This window comes from Lampetra fluviatilis, unplaced genomic scaffold (assembly GCF_964198595.1).
Source record: "Lampetra fluviatilis unplaced genomic scaffold, kcLamFluv1.1 SCAFFOLD_391, whole genome shotgun sequence".
NCBI classification, from domain to species: domain Eukaryota; kingdom Metazoa; phylum Chordata; class Hyperoartia; order Petromyzontiformes; family Petromyzontidae; genus Lampetra; species Lampetra fluviatilis.
Window position 1 is genome coordinate 74001 of NW_027621593.1, and position 6000 is coordinate 80000.

General features: G+C 44.1%; 2 protein-coding genes across 2 annotated transcripts in view; one reads left to right on the top strand and one right to left on the bottom strand.

Annotated features, from left to right (window-relative positions):
• LOC144955455 (CCR4-NOT transcription complex subunit 7) overlaps window positions 1-380 on the bottom strand; it is a 43198-nt gene extending 42818 nt beyond the window's left edge. Inside the window, exon 1 of the mRNA XM_078885666.1 lies at window positions 135-380. The gene's annotated coding sequence lies outside the window, so the exon portion shown is untranslated. The remainder of the gene's footprint in view (window positions 1-134) is intronic.
• A 3408-nt stretch (window positions 381-3788) lies between these two features.
• The window catches only part of LOC144955454 (ankyrin repeat domain-containing protein 50-like), a gene marked incomplete at its 3' end in the record, with an annotated part of 10404 nt that continues 8192 nt past the window's right edge, over window positions 3789-6000 (top strand). The window contains exon 1 of the mRNA XM_078885665.1: window positions 3789-4396. The remainder of the gene's footprint in view (window positions 4397-6000) is intronic.

Genomic DNA, 6000 nt, shown 5'->3' on the forward strand with positions numbered 1-6000 from the left:
CACAGACACAGAGTGAGACACAGACACAGAGTGAGACACAGAGACACAGACAGTGAGACACAGACACACAGTGAGACACACACAAAGTGAGTGAGAGGTGAATCCGTGTCCGCCCCTGCGTCTCCCTCACGCACCTCGCCTCACACTCTCCGCGTGCTCTCTCTCTCTCGCTCGCTCCTCCTCCTGTTGATGTTGTTGTTGACGATGTTGTTGTTGTTGTTGTTGTTGCTACAAGTGGTTAATCTTTGTTGTTGTTGTTGTGGTTGTGGTGGTTGTGGTGGTGGTGGCGAGCTGCTGCTGAGTAGGGAACGCGGGGGTAGGCCTCAAGCAAGGCCCGAGTCGCCTAGCGCGCGCACCGCCCCTCAATAACTTTATTAGTAGCACGCGACTCTGTATAACTTTATTAGTGACGCGTCACTCTGTATAACTTTATTAGTAACACGCGACTCTGTATAACTTTATTAGTGACGCGTCACTCTGTATAACTTTATTAGTGACGCGTCACTCTGTATAACTTTATTAGTGACGCGTCACTCTGTATAACTTTATTAGTAGCACGCGACTCTGTATAACTTTACTAGTGACGCGCGACTCTGTATAACTTTATTAGTAGCACTATTTCTGTATAACTTTATCGGTAACACTATTCCTGTATAACTTTATTAGCAACACGCGACTCTGTATAACTTTATTAGTGACGCGTCACTCTGTATAACTTTATTAGTAGCACGCGAATCTGTATAACTTTACTAGTGACGCGTCACTCTGTATAACTTTATTAGTAGCACGCGAATCTGTATAACTTTATTAGTGATACGCGACTCTGTATAACTCTATGTATACTGTAACTTTATTAGTAACACTATTTCTGTATAACTTTATTAGTAACACTATTTCTGTATAACTTTATTAGCAACACGCGAATCTGTATAACTTTATTAGTAACACACTTGTTGCATAACTTTATTAGCAACACGCGACTCTGTATAACTTTATTAGTAACACTATTTCTGTATAACTTTATTAGCAACACGCGAATCTGTATAACTTTATTAGTAACACACTTGTTGCATAACTTTATTAGTAACACGCGACTCTGTATAACTTTATTAGTAGCACCTTTCTTGCATAGCTTTATTGGTGCACGCAGCTCGCGAAAACTTTATAGACAGCTGAGCCGCGATCCCCATTGGTCGAGAGCTTTGAATAACTTTATTGGTACGCCCGTTGTGAATCTACTGAGGATTTGAATAGCTTTATTGGTTGCCATAAATATATAATTTTCAATATTAATTTGAGAACTTTCGTGACTGCAGGAATTATTATTTGTTTCTTTCGGTTAAGTCACGTCTAAAGATAAAATAATAAATTAAATTAAATAATAGAATACGACGTTTCGATTGCAACACAAGCAATCATCATCAGGTATAATGAAATAGCGACATAAAATCTAACCAGAAAACTATAGACAGACATATTAGCAGACAGATATCACCAAGATACATACATAGCGAGAGCAACACAGGTGACAGAGAGGGGTGATCGTCTCTGTGGGGTGGCCTTAAATAGACAGAGGGGGGGGGGCGGAGGCAGAGAGAGGGAGGAGGGTTAGAGAAAAAATTAGCATATCAATGAGTGGTCAACAAAACGTGGTGCTGCAAGTACGATGGCACAGCAAGCAAGCCTGAAAATCAGGAGAAAGACACACTAAAATTAAATAACCTAGTAAAATATCGAAATGTAATGTAATACAACACAGAGGGTCGGTCAACACACAATTAACGCATAGCCTGGTTGATTACGTATTTCAAAGATTGCTAAGTTAGAATTTAAGTGTGAACAATCTAAAGAGAGGACACAGGCAGAGAAAACAAGTCGCCAGAGAGAGAGAAAAAGATAAGCTTAAAACTTCCCCGTAGAAGTGGTTCAATCTTAATTTTAGAACTTTCGTGACTGCAGGAATTATTATTTGTTTCTTTCGGTTAAGTCACGTCTAAAGATGAAACAATAAATTAAATTAAATAATAGAATACGACGTTTCGATTGCAACACAAGCAATCATCATCAGGTATAATGAAATAGCGACATAAAATCTAACCAGAAAACTTGGTGATATCTGTCTGCTAATATGTCTGTCTATAGTTTTCTGGTTAGATTTTATGTCGCTATTTCATTATACCTGATGATGATTGCTTGTGTTGCAATCGAAACGTCGTATTCTATTATTTAATTTATTATTTTATCTTTAGACGCGACTTAACCGAAAGAAACAAATAATGATTTTCAATATCTTTGATTGATTTTGATATCTGTGTTAGTACCGTTGGAAAATAGTTTTAGATGGCTTCATTGATAATGTTATCTTACGAAGAGATTCGTGAATAACTCTGTTGGTACGATTATCGTGAGAGATTGCAACTTTATTGGTACAATCCTGAGAGATTGTGAATAACTTTATTAATAACAACAACAATAATAACAACACAACAACAATAACAACCACAACCACAACAACAACACCAACAACAACAATTACAACAGTAACAACAACAATGTTAACAACAACAATGACCATAACCACAACAACAACAACAACCATAACCACAACAACAACAATGTTAACAACAACAACAACAACAACCATAACCACAACAACAACAATGTTAACAACAACAACGACCACAACAACAACAACCACAACAACAACAACACCACCAACAACAATTACAACAGTAACAACAACAATGTTAACAACAACAACGACCACAACAATAACAACCAAAACCACAACAATAAAACAACAACAGTTACAACAACAATCTTAACAACAACAACGACCACAACAATAACAACCAAAACAACAACAGCAACAACAATAAAACAACAACAACAACAACGACCACAACAATAACAACCAAAACCACAACAGCAACAACAATAAAACAACAACAGTTACAACAACAATGTTAACAACAACAACCACAACAATAACAACCAAAACAACAACAATAAAACAACAACAACAACAACGACCACAACAATAACAACCAAAACCACAACAGCAACAACAATAAAACAACAACAGTTACAACAACAATCTTAACAACAACAACGACCACAACAATAACAACCAAAACCACAACAATAAAACAACAACAACAACGACCACAACAATAACAACCAAAACCACAACAGCAACAACAATAAAACAACAGTTACGCCCCGCCCATGAATCTCCAGGCCACGCCCCCCCACGTGGTCAACAGCCAATCAGAGGGGAGGGATGGGGGATACGCCCAGCTCAGGAATCTCCAGGCCACGCCCACCCACGTGGTCAACAGCCAATCGGAGGGGAGGGAGGGATGGGGGATACGCCCCCCTGCAGGCAAAGTCAATGGGGGAGCGTTAGCCCCGCCCACTCGGTGTAAGCTCCGCCCACTGATTATCAGGCCCCGCCCTCTGAACCAGCAAAGCCAATGGGGTGCAGGCTGAGGCGTAGCCCCCTTTAAAATCCCGGGCCCCCACCCACCTGGTCGCGAAGCCACACCCCCCTGGTCGCGAGGCCACACCCACTTGGTCGCGAGACCACGCCCACTTGGTCGGTAGACCACACCCACTTGGTCACGAGGCCACGCCCACTTGGTCGCTAGGCCACACCCACTTGGTCGATAGACCACGCCCACTTAGTCACGAGGTCACCCCCCCGCTTGGTCACGAGACCACGCCCACTTGGTCGCTTGACCACGCCCACTTGGTCACGAGGCCCCGCCCACCGGGTCGCTAAGCCCCGCCCACTGATCGTGGGCGTCTCCCCACTGTCTGTATTACACGGTGGTGATGGTGGTGGTGATGATGGTGATGATGGTGATGTGATGATGGTGATGTGATGATGGTGATGTGATGATGATGATGGTGATGTGATGATGGTGATGTTGATGATGGTGATGTTGGTGATGTTGTCTTGAGCCCAGCGAGAGGAGGATTCTTGGTTGTTCATGGTGGTGATGATATGATGATGATGGTGGTGATGATGATGGTGATGATGGTGATGGCGGTGATGGCTACATCGCGGCTGTAAATCTCGTCTCGAGGGAGGAGGAGGATGATGGTGGTGGTGATGGTGTGGCGGTGATGGTGTGATGATCATGCTCATGATGATGATGGTGATGTGATGGTAGTGATGATGGTGATGGTGATGATGGTGTTGATGTGATGGTGATGTTGGTGTTGATGTGATGGTGATGATGGCGTTGATGTGGTGATGATGGTGATGATGATGGTGTTGATGTGATGGTGATGTTGGTGATGGTGATGGTGTTGATGTGGTGATGTTGGTGATGATGATGGAGTCGTAGACGTCGCCTTTGTGTGAGGAGCGACGGCCGCTGGGGGAAGGGTGAGTACAGTACGAGAGTACAGTACAATACAGTACGCCATTACTGTACGATGAGACAGTACGTTGTTACTGTACGATAGTACAGTACGTTGTTACTGTACGATAGTACACTACGACGTCACAGCACAACACCGCACTGTATATATGTACGAGAGTACAGTACATTAGTACTGTACGGGAGTACAGTACGACAAGACAGTACGTTACTGTACGCCAGCACAGTACGGGAATACAGTACGAGAGTACAGTCCACTCTTGCAGTACGCGAACAGTGCTGTGTTACAGTACGCGAGTACAGTATATTACAGTACGCGAGTACAGTACGATAATGTGTAGCGGTACATTACAGTACGTTCTTACAGTACGAGGGTACAGTACGGGAGTACAGTGCGGCGTCGAGGCACGAGAGTACAGTGCGAAACTGCAGTACGCGGGTACAGTGCGATACTGTACTGCTATAGTACAGTGGCTTGTTTATCATAGTCTAAGTCTGTGTCTCTGTGTGTGTCTCTGTGTCTCAGTCTGTGTCTCTGTGTGTCAGTCTGTGTCTCAGTCTGTGTCTCTGTCTGTGTCTCGGTCTGTGTCTATGTGTGTGTCTCTGTGTCTCTGTCTGTGTCTATGTGTCTCAGTCTGTGTCTCTGTGTCTCAGTCTGTCTCAGTCTGTGTCTCAGTCTGTGTCTCTGTGTCTCTGTCTGTGTCTCAGTCTGTGTGTCTGTGTCTCTGTGTGTCAGTCTGTGTCTCTGTCTGTGTCTATGTGTCTCAGTCTGTGTCTCTGTGTCTCAGTCTGTGTCTCAGTCTGTGTCTCTGTGTGTCAGTCTGTGTCTCTGTCTCAGTCTGTGTCTCTGTCTTTGTGTGTCTGTGTCTCAGTCTGTGTCTGTGTGTTTGTGTCTCAGTCGGTGTCTCAGTCTCAGTCTGTGTCTCAGTCTGTGTCTCTGTGTCTCAGTCTGTGCCTCTGTGTGTCAGTCTGTGTCTCAGTCTGTGTCTCTGTGTCTGTGTCTCTGTGTGTCAGTCTGTGTCTCTGTCTCAGTCTGTGTCTCTGTCTCTGTGTGTCTGTGTCTCAGTCTGTGTCTCTGTCTGTGTCTCTGTCTGTGTCTCAGTCTGTGTCTCTGTGTCTGTGTGTCTTTGTCTCAGTCGGTGTCTCAGTCTGTGTCTCAGTCTGTGTCTCAGTCTGTGTCTCTGTGTGTCAGTCTGTGTCTCAGTCTGTGTCTCTGTGTCTCAGTCTGTGTCTCTGTGTGTCAGTCTGTGTCTCTGTCTGTCTCAGTCTGTGTCTCTGTCTGTGTCTCTGTCTGTGTCTCAGTCTGTGTCTCAGTCTGTGTCTCAGTCTGTGTCTCTGTGTGTCAGTCTGTGTCTCTGTCTGTCTCAGTCTGTGTCTCTGTATGTGTCTCAGTCTGTGTCTCAGTCTGTGTCTCTGTGTGTCAGTCTGTGTCTCTGTCTGTCTCAGTCTGTGTCTCTGTCTGTGTCTCAGTCTGTGTCTCAGTCTGTGTCTCTGTGTCTCAGTCTGTGTCTGTGTCTCTGTGTCTGTGTGTCTGTGTCTCTGTCTGTGTCTCTGTCTGTGTCTCAGTCTGTGTCTCTGTCTGTGTCTCTGTCTGTGTCTCTGTGTCTCA